Source organism: Bos grunniens, chromosome 26 (genome assembly GCF_055505025.1).
Source record: "Bos grunniens cultivar Pamir isolate PY7600 chromosome 26, Bosgru_T2T1.0, whole genome shotgun sequence".
In the NCBI taxonomy this organism is placed as follows: Eukaryota; Metazoa; Chordata; class Mammalia; order Artiodactyla; family Bovidae; genus Bos; species Bos grunniens.
Window position 1 is genome coordinate 50569170 of NC_141190.1, and position 12787 is coordinate 50581956.

At 54.4% G+C, this 12787-nt stretch overlaps 1 protein-coding gene across 26 annotated transcripts in view; it reads left to right on the top strand.

Moving 5' to 3' along the window:
• The first annotated feature begins 5894 nt into the window (after positions 1 to 5894).
• The window catches only part of JAKMIP3 (Janus kinase and microtubule interacting protein 3), a 90955-nt gene continuing 84062 nt past the window's right edge, over positions 5895 to 12787 (top strand). For all 26 annotated transcript variants that reach the window (XM_086378210.1, XM_086378205.1, XM_086378213.1 and 23 more), the window contains exon 1: positions 5895 to 6025. The gene's annotated coding sequence lies outside the window, so the exon portion shown is untranslated. The remainder of the gene's footprint in view (positions 6026 to 12787) is intronic.

Genomic DNA, 12787 nt, shown 5'->3' on the forward strand with positions numbered 1-12787 from the left:
TCCCCGCAAGCCCTCTGCAGGCCCCTCCCCAAAGGCAGCCACTGTCCTGATTCCGACAGCAAGCACCTCCTCACTTTCTTTGCCCTTGCATCACCTTATACACCTAAGCAATGTTTGATTTGGCTTAGTTTTGAATTTTGTGTGATACACTGCAAAAGGTAAAGGATTTATATGATCTGAAGAGAAGCCAGAGTATACACAAGGTGTTGGAGAAAAGAAAGAGCCTTTCTTTCTTTTAAAATTCATGTACACTACTATTATTGCCCAGGACTATGACATCTAGGGCCTGGACAGAATGTAGAATAGGATCTATGGCTGTGAGCATGCTATTTCTCATCCATTATTTTATGGTGACGGTCACTCCACTATGATAGTCCTCAAGGTGGCTTTTGCTTTTCTTTTCTTTCTTCCTTTTTTTATATAATCCTCACCATCTTCAAAAATTCTTTTCAAATCCAAATTTGCTTAGATTTTTAAAATTATGAATCAACGTTGAATTTTATCCAGCTGCTTTTCCCGCATCCATTTCCCCGCTCACAGTCACTCAGTCACTAACGTAACACTGACTCGTGACTTCCCTTCCTCTCACTGCTCTTGTTCCTTTTGTTCTGATGAACATCTCAGCTTGTGGGGTCTTTGTTCCCGGCCGGGGACTGCACCCAGGCCTACGGCCGTGAAGGCGCCAAGTCCTAACCACTGGACCGTCAGGGAATCTCTCTCACTGTTCTCATCAGGTTTTGCTACTCTCATGAAAAGAGTAGTGATTGTTAGCCTTTCCCCTATTATCTGAAAGAGCTCGTATAAGGTTTTGTCTTTTGTTCCTTTCACATTAGGTGGAAATTGCCAGTGAAGCCATCTGTGCTCAGGGTTTTATTTGGGGGAAGACTTTTTTCATTCATGTTCTAAAAAATTCTTTTTTTCTGAGTCAGTTTTCTCACTGCAGTGAGAACACTACCCTCTGGGTGTGGCGAATGAATGAAAAGAGAGTAGCCCCCACTCACCACAACGAGAGAAAGCCCAATGCAGCCACAAAGTCACAGCACAGCCACAAATAAACAAACAGATGCTACGATTCAAACACGCGCACATCTGCACGTTCACAGCAGTGCTGGTCACAGTAGCCAAGACTCGGAGACAACCTGAACGGCCATCAGCAGGTGAGTGGACGGAGACATGTCACACACACAGTGGGACAGTGCGCGTGCGTGTGCACGCCGAGTCCCGTCAGGCTCCTCTGTCCACGGGATTCTCCAGGCAAGAACACTGCAGTGGGAGCCATGCCCTTCTCCAGGGCATCTTCCCAACCCAGGGATCAAACCCGCATCTCTTATGTCTCCTGTGCTGGCAGGTGGGTTCCTTACCACTAGCGCCCCCTGGGAAGGCCTCATGGACTGATACTCACCCAGAAAATAATAATAATAATGAAATAGTGCGGTTTGCAACAGTGTGGATGAAACTAGAGATGACCATACTGAGTGAAGGAAGTCACAGGGAAAAACAAATATGATGCCACTTATGTGTGGAATCTAAACAAATGACTTATGTACGAAATGGAAACAGACTCACAGAGAACTTGAGAACAGACTTTGCGGTGGTCAGGAAGGGGGGCGTGGGGGAGAGACAGGTCGGGAGTCTGCGGTTAGCAGACTCAAACCAGTGTATATAATGTGCATTACTCGTCGGGAGTCTGCGGTTAGCAGACTCAAACCAGTGTATACAATGTGCATTACTCAATCACTGTGCTGTACACCAGAAACTGACACAATATTGTAAATCAACTGCATTTCAAAAAAATAAATTGAAAAACAAAGTCAAACCTGAGAAGAGTTACATTTGCACATTAAAGAAGTTGCAGAATTTGCTAATATATTTTGACAAAATTGTGGGGACTGTGTGTGGAAATGTATCTAAGGGTGTTAGGTCATGGTGGGAGCAATATAACTTTTTTAAAAAACTTTCATTTATGCTATTTTTTAAAATTTATTGGAGTATAGTTGACTTACAAAGCTGTGTTGGTTCAGGTGTACAGAAAAGTGAACCAATTTTCCATATGTATATAAAACATATATATATAAATCTTTTAAATTTGACATAGTTTTAGACTTACTGAGAATTGCACTAATATTACAAAAAATTGCTGCATACTTAGATTCCCCAAATGTTACTATTTTACCACTTTGCTTCATCTCTTTATCCATGTATGCACATGCATATGTGCATATATATATGTCATTTCTGAACCATTTGAGAGTAATTTGTAAGCATCAACCCTCCACCCCAAAACTTTAGTGTGTATTTCCTACAAACAAAGACCGGCTCTCACATAACTGCAGAGTAACTATCAAACTCAGGGGTTTCACGTGGAAATGTTGCTTGCTATTCCAATTCCTCACTCTCCTAAAAATGCTTTTCTGGGGGGAAAAGGCCCGGACCCCAGCGGCAGTTGTCACCCTCTAGTCTCCTTTGTTTGGCACAGTCCCCCGGCCTCTGGTTTTCATGACCTTGGGGCAGAGGCAGCAGTTAGTTTGTGGAAACATCCCTCAGTTTGGGTTGGTCGGACGTTCGCTCACAGTTAGATTCAGGTGTGAATCTGGGTGAGCACACGGCAGAAATGAAACTGTGCCTTTCTGGTCAGGTCTCCTCTTTCGAGGCCCTTGGTTTTGATGCGTCCCGCTGCAGATGTACTTCCATTTTCGGGTGGGTTTGGTGTCTGCCTAGCTTCTCTACTGTAGGCACACTCTTTCCCCTTTGTTATTACCAAGTATCCACAAGCAGATACGTCGAAACTACTTATCTACCCCACAACTGCTATTTTGCAGCAAACTTTCAGCTCCCAGCCCTTTTAAAAATAGTTTTGCTAAATTGGGCTTAATTTTTCAACGTGGATTTGATTGCTCATGAATAAGCAGAATTCCCTGGGCTAGCTGGAGCAATCTGAGTGGGACTCAGTGTCTGGTCCTTTGGTTTAAGCAAAATCCAAACTCAGTGTGGAATGAAGTTGAGATGAGAGCAATTCCTTTAGGAGCCAGGCGTGTTGGATGGACTTACCACGTGCAGACATTGGTGAGATAAGCGCCCGACTCGGGGAAGCGGGGCAGGTAGGGGCTGTTCTCTGCGGGTCAGCGAGGCAGGGGCTTCCTGACTCCAGGGGACAGTGTGGACCTTGCAGAGCAGGGGACCCCCGCCAGCTCTTCCCCGCCAAGTGCAGAATGAGCTGCAGTTCCCTCCGCCGGCAGAAGAGCCGGGTGGTCGTTAGAGAGACGTGACCCACAGGAACCTCGGGCGGCAGTGAACGACACGTGGTCCCCAGGGCTGAAGTTGATGGGAAACCCACTGAGGGCCACCTCGATCCATTTAACTGAAGCAGCAAACTGGGTCCTTAGTGAGCACAGCCAGCCCTGAGTCACTGCGCAGAAGTTACGGCCCTCGCTCACTGGTCAGACCTGAATCAGCTCGCAGACCCAGAGTCCTAATTAAGGAAAAGTTGGGCATTCCCAGGGAAGGATCCTGTGCTAGCCCCAGGGTGTTAAAAGGACAGCAGCAACCTTCCTCTCAGCCTTTCTGGAAAGACCTGCAGGCACGTCCCCACACTGAGCCCCGGGGAGAGGAAGACAGTCAGACCTTCAGGGAATCACTGGACGCTGACCCTAGCCAACACTAACCCTCACCAGAGAGGCCCCGCAGGAAACCAACCCTGCAGGCATCTTGACCTTGGGCTTCCAGGCTCCAGCACTGTGAGAAAACACATTTCTGTTGTTTAAGACCCCGTCTGTGGGTGGTAGCCCCAGAAGACTAACCTGAGTTTGCCCTTAAGCTCACCTAATGCCCAGGTAAGCTGCAGGAGCGGGCGGCTTCCCCTGGAGGCGCCCTCTCCCCGCCCTCCACTTGCATCTCTGGTCTTATGGTGGTGGTGGTGGTTTAGTCGATAAATCGTGTCCGAGTCTGGGGACCCCATGGACTGTATCCCACCAGGCTCTTCTGTCCATGGGATTTTCCAGGCAAGAATACTGGAGTGGGTTGCCATTCCCTTCTCCAGGGGATAGTCCCCACCCAGGGATCGAACCCAGGTCTCCTGCATTGCAGACAGATTCTTTACCAACTGAGCTATGAGAGAAGCCCCTGGTTTTATGGGGAGTTCCCTAAAACAGTCTGCTGACCAATGAAAATAGAGTCTGCTGTAATCACGCTGAGCTGGCACCGGCCGGAAAAGGACTGACGGTGTCACAGCTGGGCTCGACTGGCCCCAGTGATGGCAGGGACGGGAGGTCTACCCAGTGGGCCACTTTCGAGCAGTAGATTTGGTTATGTCCCCTGCTTTTCCTTGGGGGCGGGGGAAGAGTTGACTGAGATATTTATCTACACTGATGGACAGGGACTGAAGGAATGGGTTTGGGGGTTCAGAGTTAAGGAGGCCTGGGGAAGAAGTACAGGAACGGATGGACTTCAGGCTCCCACACGCATCTCACTGGATGTTCTGCTGCGCAGGACCTGCTGGACAGTCAGGTGGAGAAGATGGACCTTTCTGCCCGTGTTGGTCAGCTGCCTTGTCCAGCCAGTCTACTCTTTGCACAAAAAGCCCATGAGAGACGTGCCAGTGGAGGCACAGATGCAGACGTCTGTGGGTGACCACCCTGGGCCTCTCCCCAAGGCCAGTCTGGCTACAGCTGCCACCCAGCGCACAGTCTATGGGCGGTGAGACCAACATGGAGTGGTGGGGGCTGTGGGGTCCCACGCTGGGGCTCCAGCCTGCTGCACCCCATGGGACCTCACTGCGTGTGTGTGTGTGTGTGTGTGTGAGTCACTCAGTCGTGTCCGACTCTCTGTGACCCCACAGACTGCAGCCCACCAGGCTCCTCTGTCCATGGGATTCTCCAGGAGAGAATACTGGAGTGGGCTGCCACTTCCTTCTCCAGGGACCTCCCCGAGGGGACGCTTATCCCGGCCTGGCTTTCCCTCCTGTCGGGAGCCTTCCTGAGTGCCCTCTTCAGTTCACACTAACCACCCCCTGACGATCGCCGCTCACCAAGGAACCAAGGGGCCCGACACCCATGCGGCCCCGGCCTCCCTGGTGTCTGTCATTCAGACGGGCAACCTGAGGGCCCAAGCTTCTGTCTCTCATAGGTGTTCTCAGCCGGCAGCCGATAAACCGCACAGGCGGTCCTGTGCCCAGAAAGCACGGCCAGGACACCGAGGGCCAGGCCCCGTCTCCGGCACACTTTAGAGCCCGCATTCGCCATCTGAGCTCAGGACGCTGGCATCGGCCAGTTGTATGTCCTGGCATCCGGGGAAGGAACGCGTCCCACCGGGGAGCTTTCCCCTGTACACAGGTTTCGGTAAACACGATTCACCCTTCCTGCCACGTTTGTTAACTGTGCTTTCTCCAGCAACTCCAAGAAGTGGGGGTGAGGCCGCTCCCCGCTCCGGGCCCTGGAGGATGGAGCGGCGGAGGGGGTCCTGGCGCCAGGGGGCCCCGGAGGCGCGGCCTAACCATGGATTTGGGTATCCGAGCCCGGAGCCAGGGCTCATTTGCTCTCCACGAGGCTCCAAAAGCCACTTCTCCCTCCTCCGAGCAGGGACAGGCAGCATTTGGAGACGGGCTGCCGAGAATGAACGTTAAACACACACGTGCGACCATCCCCTGAGGCTGCTCTCCGACTGAAGTGCGGGTGAGCGATCCCCCCCGACCGTCCCCAAGAACCCGCGCGCCCGGCTGCGGCATGCGGGCCGCACGGAGCCCTCCCCGCCGCAGCCGCGTTACTTTCGGCCACGAGGTCTCCCGATTTTAACAGATCGCAGACCTGCCCCTGAAAGGACTCGGAGGGGCAGAAAAGGAGGCGAGGAGGTGGGGCGGGGGTGTGGCGGGGCCGCGCGCCGGGGCGGGGAGGGCGGGGAGCGCCGGGGTTTGGGGCGCCCGCCCGCGGTGACGCGCGCCCCCCGCCCGCCGCAGCGCCACTGCAATGGCTGAGCCGGGCCGTCGGACGCCGCCGCCCGGAGCCCCGGAGCCGCCCGCCTGCGGGGAGCCTCGGTGAGCAGCCCCGGCCGCCCCCGGCCCCGCGCGCCGCCGCGACCCTGCCGGGCCTCCGCGCTGCGCCCGCGCCTGGCACCGTGAGTCCCCTGCGCCTTGCGCGGCAGGGTGGCTGCAGGGTGGCGGGCCGGCAGCGCACGCTCGTCCCCGCCCGCGGCCCGGAGGTGGACCAGGGCTGGGATGGGAGTGGTCTGCAGGTGGCCGTAAGGTGGCCCAGGGTTGGTTGGGGTGGCCCGAAGTTGGCAGGGTGGCGGGGTGACATCCCGCGGGCCGGGGTCCTGCGCCCCCGAGGCGCCCTCGCGGGGAGCAGGGGTCCTTTCTGCCTCTCCATGCGCCCCCGCGGACCCTCGGCCACCGCTCTGAGCCGTGCTTATTTCCTGGGACCCGGCGGGGCCCGGCGGGGCCCGGCGGCAGGCGCACAGGCCCCACTGCGCCGCGGCCTCTTGGGCCTGGGTGGGAGCGCAGGTGGTCCCTGGGGGCCTCGACTCCAGCGTTCCTGCGTCGCCCACCTCGGGAAGGCGCGGCCCTGGCAAATTTTTTTTTTTTTTTTTTCTGTCCAGTTGTTAACCTCTTGCGTTCCCGTTTCCGGGGGTGGCGACGCAGCTGTCGGATGCTCACAGAATCGGAAGCTGCGGAATGAAGGGTTTGATTGGTTGTCAGGAGCCAGAGAGGAGGCGCCGGCCTCCAGTTTTCCTAGAAAAACCTGCCCCTCCCTTTGACCTTGCGTCTTGGGGGAAGCGGATCCGCTTCTCAGCAGCTCCTTCCTGCTGCGCATCTTAGGTTCTGATTCATTTTCCTCTTCCTGCGCTGCCCGGGCGCGCGGGAGCCTCTCTACCGCTTGTTGTCTGCAGGTATCAGGGGCCTGGGTGACGCCGCAGGTCCTGGCTCTGAGGTGCAGGACAGCGGTAATGGGAAGTGCCCCTCGACTGCCAGCTGTCAGGGGCTGGGAGGACCACCGCCCACCTGCTGGGGGGACCACCGCCCACCTGGGGAGGGGGAGGGAAAGGTGCCTGGCAGGGTGTCTGCTGGGCTCAGAGTGGAGTAAACACGGGGGTTGGGACCCTCCTAGCCCTTTGAGCATCTCTGAAAGCTGATTTGTGTCCCTGAATTAAGACTCGGTTTGGCAACTATTAATACCTACAGTATTTCCCCCACAGTTATGGCAGATAGACCTTCTTGTATTAAGGAGCAACATTTCTCCTTTGTATTAACGAGTGTTTCCTGGGTAGCTCAAACGGTGGAGAATCTGCCTACAATGTGGGAGACCTGGATTCCATCTCTAGGAGGGGAAAGACCCCCTGGAGTAAGGGCATGGCAACCCACTCCAGTATTCTTGCCCGGAGAATCCCATGGACAGAGGAGCCTGGCGGGCTACATGGTCCATGGGGTCGCAAAGAGTCAGACACGACTGAGTGACTAACACTTTCACTTTCTCTGAGCGTTTCCAGAACACGTCACCAGAAGGTTGGTGCGCCTTCAGGAGGCAGCTGGTGGCATCACCATCAGCAAGCCTCCGGGTCCGGGATTTCGAAACCCTAAGTTTGCGTTCATGATACTTGCAGGGTCTGGGCAACTGTGCACGTGGCTCAACCGTAAAAACTGTCACAAGAGAGAAAAAAGTGAGGAAGAGGGACATCGTGCTAAAGAGGCCACTCACTGCGTAGCCCTGCTGCGCGCTGGGCGCCGCCCCGGCTTCTCTTCCTGTGTTCAGGTGTCACCCTGAGAGGAGGGCACTGCAGGACTCAGGAGAGGCCCGAGGGTGGGGGTCCAGCCAGGGAGCCAGGCTCGGGGCACGTCCTCAGGAGCTGGAACGTGCAGAAGGACTGTCTCACAGTGAACCTTCCAGAAGTGAGGGGCCTGAGCCTGGGGCACAGGAGGCCCTTGTCCGAGTCACAGACGAGCAGCGTGCCTCGCGTCTCTCAGGCACAGTCCAGAGATGGGACCTCCGCCTGGGCCTCCACCCTCCCCCAGCCTGCGCCCTCCCCTCCGCGCTGCCCGGCGCAGGGCTCTGAAGACCGCCTCTCCCAGCAGAGCTGCCTGGCCTGCACGCTCCCCCTGCCCCCTGGCAGGGCCCTGGGCCTGGACCCTTCCTATCAGGGTTCGGTTGGCTGTGACCTGGACTTAATGCCAGTACCATGCTGTGCCAGGCAGTCCAGGGCAAAGGTGTGAGGGCTTGTCCTTAAGGCCCATCCAGCATTTCCTGTTGAGGGTGACCTGCCTGTGGCTGACCTCAGTGACGGGGTCAAGCCTCCCGGCCCACTGGCCCCTGGAATAGGCGTCTTCAGGCCGTCACACGGGTGCGCGTTGTGCAAGCTGACCTGGACCCGCGCTCCCTCCGTGGCGCTGGGCGGTCAGGCCGGCCAGGTCCCCTACAGCAGCGTCCAGCAAAGACCCTGCAGGCCAGGGCCTCCCTTACTGGCCTTCTCCGGGACGCAGATGAGCACTGGGTCCCCTCAGCTCCTGCAGGATCTTGGGGGCCCTCTGCAAGTCTCCCCATGTGTGATGGGCCACTCCCACGTCTTCACAGGTATACCAGGTGAGCGCTTGGACCCCCTTGGCTCCCCCACTCCCTGATTAGAAAGGAAACTCTGAAATCAGAGATAAGGACGATGAAGATAATCAGTCCTGCTCCCGGCTGACACCTGCACAGGAGCTCCTGCACGCTCACAGTCCTGCTTGAACTGAATTACGTCCCCCCAAGTTCATGTTTGAAGCTGTGCCCCCTAAGGCGATGGTCTGTGGGGATGGGGGTCTTTGGGGGTGATTAGGGGTGGGGGAGGTCGGGGAACTTTCTCCTGCCTCTGCCTCGCAGGGGTTCGGAGACGCAGCTGAGCGGAGTTCACCCTTTCTCTGAGGAGGCTCCCTTGGTGTACATGTTCCAGATATATTTTTTTGAAGCTTTACATGTAACTAATGTTGGACTTACGGAAAAGTGGCAAAAAAAGCAGCAAGTTCTTCAGGTTCCCTGACGCCAACATCTTCATGTAGTTCGTGCTCAGAACCGGGACAGCCACTGGCACTCCTGTGCGGTTCACCAGGAGACAGGCCTCCTCACGCGGCCCCAGCTCCCCACTGACCCCCCTTTTCTGTCCCGGGGTCTACACAGGAACCCCCCCCCAACCCCATTCTGTTGCCGGGGTCTCCTGCAGTCTGTGGCCCTCCGGAGCCTTGCCTTGTCTCTTATGAAGGTTGATGCTTCTATGAACTGTGTGCCGACTGGTTGTTTGTAAAGTGAAAGTGCCTCAGTCATCTCTGACTCTGTGACCTCATGGACTGCAGCCCGCCAGGCTCCTCTGTCCATGGGATTCTCCAGGCAAGAGTACTGGAGTGGGTTGCCATTCACTTCTCCAGGGGATCTTTCCGACCCAGGGATCCAACTGGGTTCTCCTGCATGGTAGGCAGACTCTTCGCCGTCTGAGCCACCATGCTCCTTGATGTGAGTTTCCCTGCTCCTTCTTGGGATGGGAGTGTGATGTGCATTTCTAGCCAGACACCTCCCACTGCACCCCTGCCCCCCGCCCCCCGGTGCCCACGTGCCTGGCTTCACGAATGTGTCTGGAGGTCACTGTGTCCTCTCAGCTCGCTGACAGTGGTGTTGAGCTGCCGTGCCGGTTTCCTTTCTTGGTCGGTGCACACTTGGGGAGATGCTCTGAGATGCACAAACCCTGGTCCCTGGTCCCTGGGTCCTGACTCACCAGCGCAGCACCGCACATGCTGCATCTGAGCCACAGCCGCGCTCTTTGCTGCCGGGCCCCCGGCCCTGCTTCCCTTTCTCCTCGCTGGTGGGATTCTCCTCGGGGGAAGCCTTGTCCTCGCCGCGTCCGTTTCCCTGATTGTCTGTCCGCATCTGTGGGCACACAGGGACGGCTTTGCTCTGTGGGTTAGGATCCAGACGGTCCAGCCTCATGGGCAGCTTCAGGCTGCTGCTGGGCTCCCAACAGCCCCGTCTTTTTCTTTTTCCTTTTTTTAAAGTTACTTTTTTTTTCCCCTCTCATTTCTCTCTCGCTTCCTGGAACGACAAGATGTTCTCGGCTTGGCTAGTTCCAAAGTCCTTGGTTCATGGTTTCTTTCATTGAGGTCTTGTGTGGGGGGGGTTTTAACTTTTCAAAAAATGTTTTCCATTGTTTCTTTGTTTCTGTGTTGGTTTTACGTGACACTGGTCACATTCGACTCCGCCCTCTCTGCCTGGAGGCCCTGGGGATTTTACCTTTGGCTTTGAAGTCTAGCAGTTTTACTGGAAACGTTTCAAAGCTGGCTGGTCCGGGTTTATCCTTCTAGGCACACACTACCGGCTTTGCGACGCGTAGGTTTCGGGTCTTTTTCTGCGTGTGGAAAGTTTCCCTGGATTTTAGCTCTCAGTATTAGCTCCGTGCCATTGCTTTCCCCTCTTCTTTTTCCGTGTTTTGTTTTGTCTGTGCCACGCAGCTTGTGGGGTCTTGGTTCCCTGACCAGGGATTGAATCCGCGCGTCAGCAGTGAAAGCACGGAGTCCTAACCCCTGGACGCGCAGGAAATTCCCAGTTTTCTTAAGTGGACCTTTGATGAGCAGAAGTGTTACATTTGATAAAGTGTGACTGACCAGGTTTTGTGTGTGTGTATGTTGTTACCTGTGTGTGTGGTTATTTCTTTTTGTGTCTTTTCTGAGACTTGCCGGCCCCTGCGTCCACGCATCTTTTCCTGCGTGTTCTCCCTGCACCCTTCTGACCAGACCCCTGTGGTCCTGCACCGTCTCCTCCAGCTCTGGTCTGCGGGGCTCACCTGGCCCGAGTGCTGCAGAGGCTGGAATCACCACTCTCCCTGGGCACGCCTGGTCTTTTCAGCGAAATGTCTAAAACCCCAGGCAGTTGGGTGGAGGGGAGCTCGTGGCTTCTGCATTGGTCTCGACTTTGCGGATTGCCAGAGGACAAGACCGGAAATGATTTTAAGATAAAATATATCATGATTTTATACTGAAATTTTTAATTCAAATTTAAAACTGCAGATAATTATTTCTTTATTTTTCCATCTCCTTTCTCTTCGACTGAGATTCTTGGCTCCTAATGACTTGTGTAAGGTTACTTCTTCACTTTGTTCTACTTGTTTCAAAGTAATATCAATGTGTTAAAGCACTGTGGCTGGTTTAAAAAGGCTTGGTTTCTTTGCTTTTCTTTTTGTCTTTAATTCACCGAGTTCATCTGTTTCACTTTGCTTTCACTTTTTAGGACTGGCTTTGCTTTCCCTTCATGCTCATTTAGTTTTGTTTTAGTTGTCTGCTGAAATACATAAAGATATGAGCTGAAGTCTGTCCCGAGCAGACCAACTCCGCCTTTGCCTTTTTAACCACCTTCTCTCTCCTCTGCTGGTAATTTCTTTTTGACTGCCCTGAGCCTTTGTCACCGCACGCAGGCTTTCTCTAGTTACGGCAGATGGGCTGTTCATTGCGGTCGCTTCTCTTGTGGAGCACAGGCTCTCGGGCTTCAGCTCACCGACTGAGATACGCAGGCTTAACTGACCCGGAGCACGTGGCATCCTCCCAGACCAGGGGCCAAACCCGTGCCCCCGACATTGGCAGGCCGATTCTCAACCACCAGACCACCGGGGGAGTCCTTTAGAGTCGTCTTCAACTAATGTTTCCAGTCGGCCATCATACAGGCCATGCGTGTGTATTTCTGCCTCCCCATCTTGTTTCGGGGGAGAAGGGACCCACTGTGCCCGGCTGTGCTATCGCTGTGCCCAGTCTGTGCAGATCTCAGCTCACTGGGTGTGGAGGTTGCCTGATCCTGTTCTCCGCTGTGCAGCACTCCCCCAGGGGCTGGATCTTAGCCTCGACACTGAGCTCTCAGTCCCCGAACATCTGCGTGTTTCCCGTCTTTTGCTGCTAGAAACAGTTCTTCTGTGAATATGCCTGAGCGCACATGGCTTTCATACATTTTTGAGGATATCTTAACTAGATTCTTAGAAGTGGGATTTCTAGGCCAAAAGTAAAATGATTGTGTAAAATGACTTTTGCTACATGTTGCCAAAACCCCCTCCCCAGGAGTCCCCCTGTTGTGTGGCATTCTACCAGCCTGGTTCTCACAGCCTCAAAACAGACAGTGTTGTCAAACTTCTGGGGGCTTGCCAGGTAGGGGAGAAATGGTGATGTCAGTGTATTTTATTTGCATTTCTCTTACCGTGAGTGAAGTTGAGCATCTTTTCATGCATTTAAAGACTATTTGCATTTCATTTTATGTGAGCAGTTTATTCAAAGCTCTTGCCTATTTTTTCCTTTTTTTTTCCTCTGGGCCTGTTTGGATTTTTCTTCTCAATTTTCTGAAGTTCCTTATATATTAGCTTTTGACCTATGATATAAGGTGCATGTACAGGCTTCCCAGCTGTCTCAGTGGTAAAAGAATCTGCCTGCCAATGCAGGGAATTCGGGAGATGTAGGTTCCATCCCTGGGTGGGAAGATCTCCTGGAGGATGACATGGCACCCCACTCCAGTGTTCTTGCCTGGAGAATCCCATGGACAGAGGAGCCTGGCGGGCTTCAGTCCACAGGGTTGCAGAGAGTCGGACACGACTGGGCGACTGGGCACCCAGGTACGTGGATCTTCTCTATGCTGCCATTTATCACTGAGCTGTGCTTATGCCAGGGCTTTCCTTTGTTGTCATTGTTTTTCTTGTGTGAACTGCAAATGTGTTTATCCTCTGGTCCAGGCTGGCTGTCCCACCAAGCCTCCACCCTGGGGGGCCCGCTCTGTCTCGAGGTTCACACTTGCTGGTGGTTTCCGAGTCCCCAGTC